Genomic DNA, 16,273 nt, shown 5'->3' on the forward strand with positions numbered 1-16,273 from the left:
CTATGGGTGACCCTACCGGTAGCTGTGAAGTACCAGTGGCGTAGCTCTCAGCATCACTGATGCACACAAGCCCTCACAGCACGTCAAGCTGCAAACCATGTGAGGGACCCTAACCTACCCTAACCCAACAGCCAACACTAACAACCCTAACAACAACCACTAATGTGCCAAAAACCACTCAGAGGAGACCAGCAACACGCAAGAAACGCAACAACCTTGCTAAACGCATGTCAACATCCAAAAGAACCCAAGAGCCGAATATCAGCAGCACGGACAAACACCGAAACATCCAGCAATGTGATCAACTTGAAGGAAAAGTTTAATTTGATTTATTGAAAACTTATTCAATAACTATATACAGTATGTACATACGTGCCCATGATCTTCCATCTGGCACTAGGATGGCTCAGTGCCTGGGCCTCTTCCTCCGGGGCTCCTTGGGCAGCGGCTCTTTGCTGATGTCCACCTTGAATTGAGGGGGGACGCTGGACTCGGACCTGATCTCCGTGATGACCACACGTCCATCAGGCTGCACGGTCTCCAGCAGTGCAGGCCGGTCCATCTTCTCCCACAGCCGCTGCTTTACCGCTAATCCTTGCTGGAGGGTGTATCTGCCAGCGCGTTTCTTCACAGGGGAGTCCATCACACTGCGGTAGATGTCCTGATATTCTTGCACACTCCGGCCATGGATGGAGAGAGGCTCCTCCTGCGGACACTCACCCACTGGGGGGACTGAGGCTGCGGGACGGAGGACAGGAAGGACGGCCGCGTTCCTCAGGTGTCGCTCCAGCAAGAAGTCCTTGAGGTGTCCGGGGAGAGTCCTGGTCCTTCGAGAGCGTCTCAGCGTCATCGTGAACAACTTGAAAACAACTTTCCAAACAGATGAAACTCAGCCAAGGAGAGATTTGTTCAGAGTTGTGTAGCGGGATGATCAGATATAGACAGTTGTGGGGATTGTAAACCAACTCACGTTGCCGTGGTGACAGAGTGACGAGGGTCATTTAAATGTACACAATTTCAGCGTTAAGTCAATTAGAGCAGCAGGAGCTGTGTGTTTGTACACTACAGTTTTTTGTTACATTTTATTAAACACAGAAAATTTCTTAATAAATATTAGGTATAACAATAGAGGGCCCATATACCCAGATAAATAAATATTGTCCCCGTTTTTCTTTATTAGGATATTTTCACCTTTGAACTTGAAAATCGCGTCATACGTTTCCACGTCAGAAATCTGGTCACGTGTTTTAATTTGTTTATTGCAGGATAACACAAATAAAATGAGGCAAAATTCGACCATTTTCAACAACATTTACAGGACAGAGCACAAATAATAATCAAACCAATAATATAATAACAAAATAAATGAAGACATAGAATAGACAAATACACACAGACAAGCAATGACACTACAGGGTCTTCTGTCCATTTAATTTTGTTTCAATAAACTAAAGTTTTCTTCCCAATGTTGATTTTAACATCTTTAAAGATTTACTGTGGATTTGTTTTAAGGCACTTTGCAGTTATAAATAAAATTTCTCTAAAATAATTATGCAATACAAATTGAATCTTAACATCTTCCCCTGATAAATCAAAGAAAATATCATTGTTAGACAATTGGGGGGCGGCGACAGCTGTATGGTGATGTGACCAAAAGGGGATGTTCATATAATTATTTACTTTAAGGAACTAAATGAATTCCTAAAAACATTGGCAATCAGTTCCACAACACTGCCTTAAAATAGCCTCAATCAGGGATGGCCTGGGTTGGGCTTTTGTTACCTGAGATAAGATTTCAGTCAGTTAAATGAGTTTAGAGGAGTGATGGTGTGTGTGATCTTGTTGACTGTTGTGTGTTCAGCTGGAACCAGAGGGATTGCTGTGCTGGGTTCTGTCAGGAGCGCTGGCTCTCTCTCTGGTCCTCTCCTTCATTCTGGTTCCTCTTCAGTTCCGTGTTTTCACCTGAGCTGAGCCTACGGCAATTTTACTACCTGCTCTACAAACAAGTGTGTTCATGACTTTACATAAAAAGTAGAATAATACAACAAGAAAATATCAGAGCATCAAGCAGCGTAACGAGCTGTTTTTAACCTCTAAAAATCCATGTGAACAAGACCGGAAGTCTCCAGACAAACAGATTTCAATGGCGGCGCCGGCGCATCCGTGAAGAATGGCAGTAAAACGATTCAAAGTTCATTGATTCTGTCTTTTTCATTTTATTTCTGTGATCCATGCATACTTTTGTCATTTGATAAAGGAATCCCAACTCTTTTGTGGGTCGTACCCATTTAAGCCAAAATATTTGCTTTGATATTTAATGATGCTGATAATGAATGTACTTTATTTATAATAATAATCCCAATTAAATACAGTTGTGGCGGAAGAAATGGGAGACCAAGGACTCAGTTTCTCTGAATTTATGGGTTTAAGTAAAATGTTCACATGCCTTTTATTCTATAACAGTCTGATAACATTTCTTCAACATGTCAAGTAAAAATATTGTCATTTAGAGCATTTCTTCAGCAGTGGTCTTGCTATACCCACGTATACTCAGTATGCTTAGTTTTTCCACGAGCTGTTTGGGTATTACCACTTCTGAGGATCAACAATTGCATATACCCTAGGTATACTCACTTATTTTTCTGATTAAACTTCCCTAATTTTAGTGTATTATTTTAAATTCTTACTTAAAAATGTATATGTGTGTAAATGTATAAACATTTTTCTTTGTTTAGCGCAAAATGATCTGTTCCTGATCCGCCCTAAAATGAAAATCAGTATTTCACATTTGTCTTAATTGTGCCTACCGCTACAGGAAACGACACTAATATATATATATATATATATATATATATATATATATATATATATATATATATATATATATATATATATATATATAAACACTAAAAACGATGAGGCTAAGACTACTCATAAATCGTGTAACAATGTGCGATTTAAAAGGGTAACTACTAGTATATAATAGCAACAACAGAAGACAGACTCCTAATAGTTTGGTTTAAAACAAGCATGCATGAATGTGACAATCAAAAATAATGGCTGATTGATGTTTAAAGGAACAAATTAAATGTAAATAAGCCAGTAAAGAAAGTAAGTAAAAACTTGTCTTTCCATGTATGCACAGGCCCAATAGAGTTAACTTAAATAAAAGTAAATTGTTGTAACTATCTTGGTTGACTCTTTTTTTTTCAGTATTAAAATGATTATATAAGTTACATATTCTGTATACATACAGCCAATTGCCAAGGCTAGCTTATATATATATATATATATATATATATATATATATATATATATATATATATATATATATATATATATATATATATATATATATATATATATATATATATATATATATATATGAATCTAATAATTCAAAGAAACATTGACTTTTGTCGTTTCTTTGCCTACTTTCATTTAAAATTTGGGTCGAGTGTAATAGTACACCACCTTTTTTTAGGACTACACCACTGTTCTTCAGAAATCGGCAGCTGTCAGAAAAACTCACTGTGACTGAAAATTGACTAACTCCTCTAAAGCTAAAACTAGAGCTAACTTTGTAAAGAAATTAAAAAGTTTTTGTAACATTATATTACAATACTGAACAGCTTGGAGCGAGTATATTTTTCCCCTTTCTCTTCTTTTCTGTCAAAGAACATTTTAAAATGAAGAGTTTTATTAAACAAGGATACTTTAAATTGAACTAAAGTGACGATAAAGTCATTTATAATGGCTTACATTTTTAATTCCCATCAATGCAGTTCTTCTGAAACTTCACGTCATCAAGGATGTTGAAAAAACTCTTCCCTGTATGTCTGTCCGCTTTGCCCTGCATCAGGACGTAGAGGTCTGTCTGATGGACTGAAATCCCACCTGAAAGAAGCAGAGGAACAGGATGCTAAAACACTTAGAAATGAATATGTAGTATCAGAAAGCTTTCAGAAAATGAGCAACTGTGATTTGTGAACTTGTTCATTATTCTTAGCCTGAAGGGACAAACAACTTGTTGTTATTCATTTTAAACTGATATCTACATTTTATTCTGAGCCTTTTTCACACAGTTCATGTCTGAAACCTGTAACTGCAAGAGATATAGAATCAAACTTGAGTTCACATTGTCATCGACGAAAAATAATGAAAGCATGCAAGCCGTTCACCAGTAAATTGTCCTCCTTTTGTTTAAAATTACTTTCATGACAACAAAAATTTCAGATATGAATGAAAAAAATGTTCCCAGGGCATACGATGTAGCAGATATAGTGTACACTCAACGGCCACTTTATTAGGTACACCTGTCCAACTACTCGTTAACGCAAATTTCTAATCAGCCAATCACATGGCAGCAATTCAATGCATTTAAGCATGTAGACATGGTCAAGATGATCTGCTGCAGTTCAAACTGAGCATCAGAATGGGAAAGAAAGGTGATTTAAGTGACTTTGCACGTGGCATGGTTGTTGTGCCAGACGGGCTGGTCTGAGTATTTCAGAAACTGCTGATCTACTGGGATTTTCACGCACAACCATCTCTAGGGTTTACAGAGAATGGTCAGAAAAAGGGAAAATATCAAGTGAGCGGCAGTTCTGTGGGAGCAAATGCCTTGTTGATGCCAGGGGTAAGAGGAGAATGGCCAGACTGGTTCCAGCTTATAGAAAGGCAACAGTAACTCAAATAACCACTCGTTACAACCGAGGTATGCAGAAGAGCATCTCTGAACATCAAAATTTGAGGCGGATGAGCTACAGCAGCAGAAGACCACACCGGGTGAAACTCCTGTCAGCTAAGAACAGGAAACTGAGGCTCACCAAAATTGGACAAAAGAAGCTTAGAAAAACGTTGCCTGGTCTGATGAGTCTGGATTTCTGCTGTGACATTCGGATGGTAGGGTCAGAATTTGGCGTCAACAACATGAAAACAAGGATCTGTCCTTTCTTGTCTTAACAGTTCAGGCTGCTGGTGGTGGTGTAATGGTGTGGGGGATATTTTCTTGGCACAAGAGCTTTGCATCATGGATGTGCAGCCGACAAATCTGCAGCAACAGCGTGATGCTATCAGGTCAATATGAACCAAAATCTCTGAGGAATATTTCCAGTACCTTGTTGAATACCAGTATACCAGTATCTACCAGTACCAGTACCAGTATCTATGCCACAGATAATTAGGGCAGTTCTGAAGGGAAAAGAGGGTCCAACCCGGTACTAGTAAGGTGTACTTAATGAAGTGGCCGGCGAGAGTACTGTATGTTACAATTTATATTCATTCAATTCATCTTTATTTGTATAGCGCTTTTACAATGTAGATTGTGTCAAAGCAGCTTCACATAGAAAATCATAGTAAATTGAAACAGTGTAGTTCAGTTTTCAGAGTTTAAGTTCAATTCAGTTCAGTTCAGTTCAGTGTGGTTTAATAATCACTAGATCAGACACAGTCCAAACACTGAAGAGCAAATCCATTGATGCGCAGCTCTACAGATCCCGAACCATGCAAGCCAGTGGTGAGGAAAAAACTTCACCAATTGGTGAAAGTGAAGAATAAAAAAACCTTGAGAGAAACCAGGCTCAGTTGCACACGACCATTTCTCCTATGGCCAAACGTCTTGTGCAGAGCTGCAGTCTAGGCGCTGAAGGCTGAAGAATACTGGACCTCAGTAAAGACTCGTCTGTCCCTGGAGCATCACAGGAATCAGTCTCATGCTTTCCTCTCCTCCATGACCAACACAGCAGCTGCTCAGGATACGGCCTGGTCCAGGATTATGGAAACCTTGGGATCAACTCGCCGCTGGTCTTGGATCGAATCAGCGGCACTGCATAGTCTGAGGGTCTCGGGATGAGTATTCCCAGGTGGAAATAGAGAATAAAGAGAATAATTAGCGTAGCTGCTGTTCATAGTGTATATAAACGAGATGCAAAAACCTGTGTGGGGCACATTCATGTATCATACTATCATACCGCTAAGTGAGTCATGTATCATACCGCTGAGTGTATGCTTTACTAAACAGATAGGTCTTTAATCTAGTTTTGAACTGCAAGAGTGTCGGAGCCTCTGACATTATCAGGAAGGCTATTCCAGAGTTTAGGAGCCATAAATGAGAAGGCTTGACCTCTTTTACTCGACTTTGCTATTCTAGGTACTACCAGAAGCCCTGAGTTTTGAGATCTTAAAGAGCGGGATGGATTTTAGCAAGACAGAAGGTTGGTTAGATAAACAGGAGCTAGATTATTTAAAGCTTTATATGTATTTGTGACATGGGATATATGATTTTCAAAAGTTAAATTGCTGTCTAAAATGACCCCCAGATCTTTTATAGTAGAGCTAATGCTAACTTTGTATCCCTCTAATTGCAGGTTGAGTCGTGAGATCTGCTGTGTACAGGATTTAGGCCCAATAAGTAATAATTCTGTTTTGTCTGAGTTTAAGAGAAGAAAATTGTTGGTCATTCAGTCTTTAACATCTTTAATACACTCAGTTAGCTTAGACCAGGGGTGTCCAAACTACGGCCCGTGGGCCATCTGCAGCCCCCAATCCGTTTTGTGGTGGCCCGCGAGTCTTTGTATAAATATTACTAGAGTGATATTCAATATATTCAATAAATAACCACCAGGTGTCGCTATGACATGCCTTCAATTAGGCAGCAGTTCCTATTATGAAGTAAAACAAACCGAACAAATTGAAGAAAACATAATTGATAATCACGTTTTGACGAGCCATGGCGCAACCAAGAAAAAGAAAAATCAACAGTGAGTGCAGGAAATTTCAGTCACGTTAGGGCAAAGAATATTTCTTTACAGAGGTCAGCGGGAAATGTGTCTGTTTAATTTTCCAGGAATCAGTTGCATTAATGAAGGAATATAATATTAAAAGACATTATGAAACAAAACATCAGGCCTTCAGCAAAAGTAAAACAATTAGCAGCTGCCCTATCAGCTCAACAACAGCAGTTTTTTCGTGCTAATAAAGCCTTTCCCTGGACACCTGTAGAATTTAGGCGATTTATGAGGATACCGTGGTCAATGGTGTCAAATGCGACACTAAGATCAAGTAGAACTAATAGCGAGATGCACCCTTGGTCAGCAGCTAAGAGTAGATCATTGGTTATTTTCACTAATGCGGTTTCTGTGCTGTGATGAGGCCTGAAACCTGACTGAAACACTTCAAAAACATTGTTCGTCTGCAGAAAGGAGCATAATTGGGCAGAAACTTTTCTAGTATTTTAGACATAAATGGAAGATTTGAAATAGGCCTATAATTAGCTAGGTTGCTGGGGTCCAGCTGTGGTTTCTTAATAATAGGCTTAATAACAGCTAGCTTGTAAGCATTTGGAACATGGCCTAAAGATAAAGAAGAGTTGATCACGTTAAGAAGAGGTTCTCCTATAACAGGTAGCAATTCTTTCAGTAACTTTGTTGGAATTGAGCTGGTTTAGAACTATTTATAATTTTATCTAGCTCTTCCTGTTCTATGATTTTGAAGCACTGTAGGATATTTTGATTCAGGTTTGTTTTTTGATTCAGGTTTGTTTACTGGATCTGAAGTATAAGGCGGTGCAGAAAGTTTAACATCTTCTATTTTCTGTCTAAAGCCTTCTATTATATAAGTCATCACTACGAATTTGCGGTGGAACGTTTTGTTCCAAAGATGACCGATTATTTGTTAATTTAGCAATGGTGAAATATAAAAATCTAGGATTGTTATGATTATTTTCTATCAGTTTGCGGAGGTGCTCAGCCCTGGCAGATTTTAGAGCCCTCCTTTAGCTGGATATACCATCTTTGTACACAAAGACCTCTAAAATAGGTTTTTTTCCCATTTACGTTCCAGGGCACGGGTTGCTGTTTTGAGAGCGCGGGAATGACTATTATACCATGGTGTAGTTTTATTCTCTCTAGCCTTTTTAAATGTGATGGGTGCCACAGTATTTAGTGTGCTAGTAAAGATGGCATCCATATTACTGGTTACTGCATCAAGGTCATTTGCGTTTGCGGGTGCATTTCGAATTAGAGAAAGATCAGGTGAGTTATTTGTGAATTCATCTTTGGTGGACGGAACGATAGTTCTACCAGGGCAGTATATCGGAGAGGATCTGCTAATTTCAGGTAAACACAGCTTATATAGTAAGAGGTAGAGGTCTGTAATATCACTTTGTGGTATAATGTCTACATCAATGACCTCAATTCCATAAGACAGAATTAGATCTAGTGTATGCTTTAGGCGATGGGTTGGACCAACAATGTTTTGCTTTATCCCAAGTGAATGTAGTAAATCCATAAATGCAAGCCCTAATGTGTCATTAGCGTCATCTATGTGGATGTTAAAGTCTCCTACAATTAGTATTTTATCAGTATTCACTAGTAAGTCAGAAATAAAATCCGAAAACTCTTTTAGAAAATTGACATAGGGTCCTGGGGGTCTATACATGGTGATTAGAGCGAGAGATAACATAATATCTGGAAGCATAACATTAAGCGCTAATACTTCAAAGGAGATAAACATAGGTGCGTTTCTCTGATTAACATTAAGTATATCACTAAAGATTGATGCAACTCCACCACCACGACCAGTTTGACGAGCTTCATGTTTATATAGGAATCCTGGAGGAGTTGCTTCATTTAAACTAATATAGTCATTTTGTTTCAGCCAAGTTTCAGTGAGACAGAGTGCATTAAGATTGTTATCTGTTGTTATTTCATTTATTATAAGTGCTTTAGGTGCTAGTGACCTGGGGCCTGTTTCAGTAAGGAGGTTCAATCAACTCAGAGTTTAAACTTGAACTCTGAGTTGATTTACAGTGAGATTAAAAACTCTGAGTTTTCGATTTCAGAATAGCGGATCTGAGTTAGGTCAATCAACTTTGAGTAGACCAACTCAGAGTTAAACCCTTTTTTCAGATTTAATATGTGTTTTGCGTCTCTAGAATGTTTCTGTAAAGTTTCAGCTCAAAACACCCATCAGATTATTCATTATACCTTTACCAAGATTCTATTTCATACATTTTTACACTAGGGGGCTGTTTTGTCGTACTGCGACTTTGAGGCTAGTCCTCCCCGCCCACTGTTTCTACGTGCCTTTCTGCGTGCCTTAATCTCCTCCCTCGGCAGCGTCAGACAACAGACAGACTTAAAGGAAGCAGATTTCACATAGCGTTTGTGAGAAATACTATAGTAAGAACTTTACCAATGAGTATTTGTTGTGCAGTTGCATCGATGAGTCACACAAAGTTCACGCGCACACACAAGCACACACAGATACACGCGCACACACACAGCAGCAGACACACACACACAGACAGAGCGCCCATTTAGCTTTGCACTCTTTTTGCACGCAAATGTGACAGGATACAGGTTATTCTCCACTGCTGTATGAATATCTGTTATGTTAATGTACAAAATAAACCTACACAAAATAAAACCACAAACTGGGATTGAAGCGTCTTCCTTTATAATTGTTCTGACACGCGGCTGTGCTGATGAAGTAAAGCTGAAGTAAATGTAATTCATTACACACATGCACTGTTTTAAAACATTTTAAACATGTGAAACTCACTCTTGATCACATTTGATGATGTTACTACGCGCAGCTGTCAATCAATTCGGTGGGCGGGGGGTCCACCGTTTTTATGTTGCTAAATTGAAAAAAAAGGACTGGGTGTGTTTATATCACCCCAATATGACGGTCTATACACCAAACATGCACATATGTCTGTCCAAACAGCTTGAAAAGTAGATTTTTCATCATAGGTGCCCTTTAAAAAGCAACACCGCTGCATCAGTGAAACAGAGACAGTTAGCGTGGGAAAACAGCTGCTCAAGTTAATGCATAATTTTACATTTAAAATATTTAAATATTTAAGTATATTAAAATAAGTAATGTTATGTGTGACGTTTATAAGATTTTTACACGCGTTCCCACTTTTACACACGTTGATCAGTTTTAATAGATTTAAAAGTGCACTTGTGTGTCTGCCTTTTTTATTGATCAAGTGATAGAGGTTGATATGACATTTAGAATTTAAGCAGAACTAAACAATAGTTTTTAGATCGAGTAATAATCCCATTAATCTAATTACAGTATATGTCCCTGTCGAAGGTCTGTGAATTTAAGCTAATTATTTATTAAAAAAGGACAAGCCATTCTCATACGTGACTTTGTTCTTTGTGTGACTAAAATTTATTTCCATCCAAATATATTAATTAAAATTATGTGCAAAACTGGAATAAGGCATAAAAGACATGCGAATAAAGCAGCGTTTCTATCCAACGAGTCAAAGAGAACAAAATCGTCACTTCCGGATTAAACGGGCACCAAATATCAGCAGTAAAGACAGAATTTACTGCGGTAGAAGAAGCTGCGTCAATCTTATCTTTATTTAATAAATGTTCTTGCACCTCAGAAGACAACACTGACACACAATGAACACGTGGGGGCGTTTGAAGCCATGAGACGTTGAGAACAGACGCTCTTGACATGCTCCAGCCGCTCTGGAGGTCATTAATAATATAATAACATTAATACTGAAACGATTAAGGCGTTTTAGAATGAATGACCAAAACAACATTTAAGATGTGTTACAGTGTGCTCAGCCTGCTTATTTGTCCATTCACACAGGTTTTCAACAACATATGATCTCTTAACAAACCTTTTTTAATGCACATACTGAAATTTGTTCAGTAAAAGTGTTTTCATCGTAGTTTAGGCGCATCTTTTCTATGGAATAAAGTTTATCCTACTCGGTTATCCCCGTGTTTTTTTAAACGTATTTTCAAAAGTTATGTGCATCATGACGTATCTCCAAAATGAGCATTAAAAGAGGTGGGTGGAAACGTAAGGCTAAGGCGAGAAATATCGCTTCGTCTTTAAAAAAGGGGAGGAGACCAACAGAAACGCAGAGTTTAGAGAATAAAATTAGGTTCACAGAGTAAGTTACCACAGTAACTGACTCTGAGTTAAAGTTATCTCTCTTTCAGAAACAGACTTGACTTACCCTGCTTTCTTGAGTTTAACCAACCTGCCATTTTGAAACGGAAAACCCAGAGTTTCTCTCATTTCAAGGTTAAAATACTCTGAGTTTTCACTTAACCTCCTTTCTGAAACGGGCCCCTGATATTTAGGAGACCAAGCTTTACAAAATTTGTATTTTCACTTTTTAGTGGTTTTTCTGGTTTGATTCTTAATAGATTTTTTCTAGAGCACACAGTGTGTTTATTTCTTGATCTAATAATACGAGGAACAGACACAGTCTCTATGGGGTTAGCCAGATATGCATTACTGTTATTTAAGTGGGACGAACAAGAGTCTATATGGCTAAAATGTGAATTTTGTGAATTTTTACTTACTAGTCAGACAGAACGAAGTGTCCTGTAGATGTTGTTCGACAGGAGTTCAGCTCCAGCTCCACTGGGGTGCAGCCCGTCAGTACGGAAAAGTCTAGGACGCTCCCAGAAAAGATTCCAGTTATTAACAAAGAGCAATTTCTGTTCTTTACACCATGTTAATAGCCATTCATTCAGAGCAAAAAGTCTACTAAACCTTTCATTTACTCGGCGATAGGTAGGAAGCAGTCCAGAAACAATGATCTGCATGGCAGGCGAGGTGCGTCGAACCATCTCGATCAGGCTTCAGAAGTCTTCAGGATCTCCGTCTGCCACAGCCCAGTGTCATTTGTCCCCACGTGGAGGGCAACAGCTCCGATGCTCTTGCCAGCGCTCAGGACAGTAGGTACCTGGGCAGAAATATTTTTAACACGAACACCAGGGAAGCAGTGAGTTTGTACGTTGTCACCTTTGGTGGAAGCAGCGCGGATGTGGCGAATGATGGGGTCACCGATGATAACCACATCGCGACCTGTCTCAAGGACAGGGGCGAAGAGGAGGAGAGGTTCTGCCCCGGGATCTGGTAAGCACCTTACGGGGCTGTACCCTAGGGCCGTGGTATCCGGGTGTCGGCATGAACGACGCCTGGGCGAACCACGCCCTTGGTGCAATGGGCCTGGACAGAGAAACACGTGGGGTTGAGGTAGACGGAGTGTTGAGATTGTATCGCACACTTACCTCAGATGAGCGAGCCGCAGTGCGGGGCAGACCACGCAAGGCCTGTTGTTCCCGGTGCTGCGCTCGCTTCATCTCGAGATCGCGAATCTGGCTCTTCACTGCTTCCAGCTCCAACGCCTCCATCAATGCTTCTCCTCAAGGACAGACACACAAGCGACATTGTACAGGGTGAAGAGCAAAGCCAGTAAGTGAGAAAAAGAGTGAATGAAAGAAGTCGATAGCTTTAGCTGACTAGTGGTGCTAGCAGGCTAAAGCTACAAACAAGCGGATGCTCGAGAGACAGAACATTTTAATGTAGATTTGTTTGTATAAATGTATTAAAGAGCCCATATTATGGGTTTTTGAAAATGCCCTTCCATGTAGTGTGTAACACAGCTCTAAGTGAAGTGAAATATCCAGCTAAGGCTTAAATCTGAAAGTGTACAGTGTTTAAAACTATTGATTCATCTATAAAAGAGTTGACTCATAGTGCTTCAAACGAGTCGTCTTGATAACGAGTCATTAGGTGTTTCGTGATGACGCGGCTACGAAACACAAGTAGTTGCGTGTGCAAACCCGGGACATTTGAAACCTGCGGCCCCGCCCACTAAGACAGAAAAAAAGCCCCACACACACACACACACACACACACAGAGACACACACAGACACCGGTCGTATGAAGTCACGCTGTGCAGATGTATATTATTGACAGTCTAATTAAAGATGAAACCTCAGCAATATACAGTAGCCCAGCCTTGAGCAGATTGAGTGCTTCTGGAAATTACATGCTTAAAAAGAAGACTTCATCGGTTTGTAAAAGGAAGGATCAGTATAGACTGTCAGAACATGGATCAGTGCATCATGGATCAGTTTCTTCCCCCATTTCACAAGTGTAAGTACGTGTGATTAAAACTGTTGCCTCGTTTACTCTAGCTTGCAAATTATGCATTTAGTTGTGTTTTGTTACTTGTAACCGTGTGTACTGTATCAGGTTATCTCTTTATTCTTATATCGCGTGTAAAGCCACGTTGAAAACGCGACGCGTGCCGCTTTGTTTATGGATCGCCAGCTATTCCTACACACGAGGTGAATTGCCGCTCTAGGTTAAGGACGATCACACCGCCATCAACCCGAAAGTGAAAACGAAAGTGACCCGTTAGCAACGTGAGGACCGGGGAGTGTCGCGGATATAACCGAGGACGTGGGTGGTGAGGGAGGTGTCGCGGACGTCTCCCTCTCTATTGGTGTTGTGTCTTCTAAGGAGGAGGAGGAGGTGTTTGTGTGTGTGTGTGTGTCTGTGTGTGTGTGCGTGTGTGTGTGCGTGTGTGTGTGTGTGTCTGTGTGAAAAGAGCAGGTGAAGGGCTCTTCGCCAGTTCTTGGAGTTTTTGCTCAATAAAATAGTTTGTCATCTGTTTTTTTAAGTCCATCGTCTGTATTTACATTCACCCACTGGCAGCCAAAATCCACACCTTACACTATGAAGCGTGTGTGCACTGTGACTACTTTTATATTGTTGATAATCTGCTGGGCATTTCACTCTGTCTCGCGCTGAAGGCTGTCAGTTTCGACCAATCACAACAGGCTGTCATCGGTCCAATCAGCGCAGATTAGCTTCGCGCTGAGGACGGGTTTGGGTACAAATGAATCGCTGAACGATTCATATGGGAGTCGCTGGGATAATTAGGTAAAAATAAATGCAGATTATAAGACAATGAAAGTGTTTTTTGACCTTGCATGCATATTAGACTGTTGTTGGAGACCCTTACAACCTAAATATGACCCTATTTCATGTATAATATGGGCTCTTTAAGGGTTTGTTCACCCCAAGTAGGGGAGACAAAAACTTAGCGAATGTATAGGTATTTTATGATAAAAATGTAAATTGCAAATCTACACAACAAAGCTCCAAACACACGCAGCGAGGCTACCGTAACAGGTTAATTAGGTTAATTGGGCAAGTTAGGGTAATTAGTCAAGTCATTGTATAACAGTGGTTTGATCTGTAGACAATTGAGAAAAAATTGCTTAAGAGAACTATTAATATTGACCTTAAGTGTTTTTTTTTTAATAAAATCTGCTTTTATTCTAGTCAATATATAAATAAATAAGACTTTACACAGAAGAAAATATATTACAGGAAATACTGTGAAAAATTCCTTCTGTTAAACATCCTTTGGGAAAAATTTGAAAAAGAAACAAATTTACAGGAGGGCTAATAACTTTGACTTCATATTAGAATGAATGCCATGTAGTGTGTGAAACAGGCTTAATCTAAAGGAACCAAAAGCTTTTATTTGTCAAAAGCACAGAGTCACAATGAATGAGGACCCACCTGGTGCTGCATCACAGTTGAGTCGAGTGCAGGTGAGCAGAGATCCAGTATCTGGACTGCAGGTGCTCTAGAAGCTCAGCAGCAGCAGGGCTTCCCAAAGTACTGCTCTCCACTTCCTGTCTGAGGAACTTCTTCCTGTTGAGGGAAAAGTAAAACGTTACAATCTAAAGTCAATTAAAAAGGTAGCTAAATGTGTTACTTAGGTACTATTTAAGGAAAGTAATGTGAAAGTGTGTGTTATTTATTATGTTTTTAAAGAGTATGGGCTTATTTAGACCTCTGCTTATTTGCAGTTATTAAGCATCTAAACCGGGGATGCTTTGATCAATCGGCCGGAGATTGGTATTGGCCGATAATCACATTAAGACTTGATCGGTACTCGCCAATCTGGCCGATCTCATAAACCGATCGCAGGTGTTTGCTTACATGCAGAGGAAGGGACACCCGCGAATTAGATAAAATACCCCAGAAATCATAGAGAGGAGAGTGAATTAGCAAGAGAACAGATTGTGAGAGGCTCTGTGATGTGATGTGTTTTTGACATTATTCACTAAAACCTGGCTGAAAAATAAATAAAACAGTAAAATTATTCTTTATTCATTCATTTATTTTCTTTTCGGCTTAGTCTCTTTATTAATCCGGGGTCGCCACAGCGGAATGAACCGCTGACTTATCCAGCACGTTTTACCCAGCGTATGACCTTCCAGCCACAACCCATCTCTGGGAAACATCCACACACACTCATACACTACAGACAATTTAGCCTCCCCAATTCACCTATACCACATGTCTTTGGACTGTGGGGGAAACCGGAGCACCTGGAGGAAAGCCATGCAAACGCAGGGAGAACATGAAACTCCACACAGAAACGCCAACTGACCCAGTTCGAGGCTCGAACCAGCGACCTTCTTGCTGTGATGCGACAGCACTACCTACTGTGCCACTGCGTCGCCCCATTTATATTTAATAATATACCTTTATGTAATATGCTTGTTGCACTATGAAATATGTATTTATAGGTGTACAGTTTAACTTATGCATCAAATATCTACTCCACACTTTTTCTTCATTGACACATGTGGAATTCTTTTATCCTCATTTGCAATGTTTCTAAATTGCACTGTTAGTCGTGTTTCTTACTCATTTTTTTTATCTGTTTTGGCTAATATTTTCTGTAAAGCTGCTTCTGACCTTGACATGTCCACACTAAATGGTAATGAGACGTGTTTAAGAGATTATATGCAACATCCTTCATTTATTCTCTTAGGTAAGGAAAGATATCCACTGAAGTATCATACTTAGACGGTCCACCAAGGTATACCAAGGTCCACATATTTTAAAATGTCTGGCCTCATTATTAGTAGTAGTAATATAGTATTAGTAATCAATAATAATTCTTTAATGAAAACTCTGAACTCAGATCTTATGCTCATGGTCACTCAGGTTTGAGAATACACATGTTGAAAATTAGATCAAATTTATGCTTTTTTATTATTTAACAATGAAAAAGTACTGAGAATCACATTAAACACTACCTTAATAGCCTCAAAAGATCTTGTGTGTGTCTACTTTCTGAACAAATCCCTGTTTTAAACAGTCCAGACAGCGCTTTACTTCTTTGTTGAATGATTCAGTTGTTTGAGCGAATGGTCTCACTGGTTAGACATTACTACCACCTGCTGGAAGATTTAGATTCTTATTTTGAGGATTATTTTCATGTTTAATCAAAATCACAATTTTTCATATTAAAATGCAATAAAGTACAATAAACTCTATTCTTTGAAATAAAGGGATCGTTCACACACAAAATAATGTCGTCATCATTCACACACTTTTGTGCCGTTTAAATCTGTATCACTTTCTCTGTATTGTAGACTATTTTTTGTAAAAGTT

Source organism: Danio aesculapii, chromosome 7, assembly GCF_903798145.1.
Source record: "Danio aesculapii chromosome 7, fDanAes4.1, whole genome shotgun sequence".
NCBI lineage: Eukaryota > Metazoa > Chordata > Actinopteri > Cypriniformes > Danionidae > Danio > Danio aesculapii.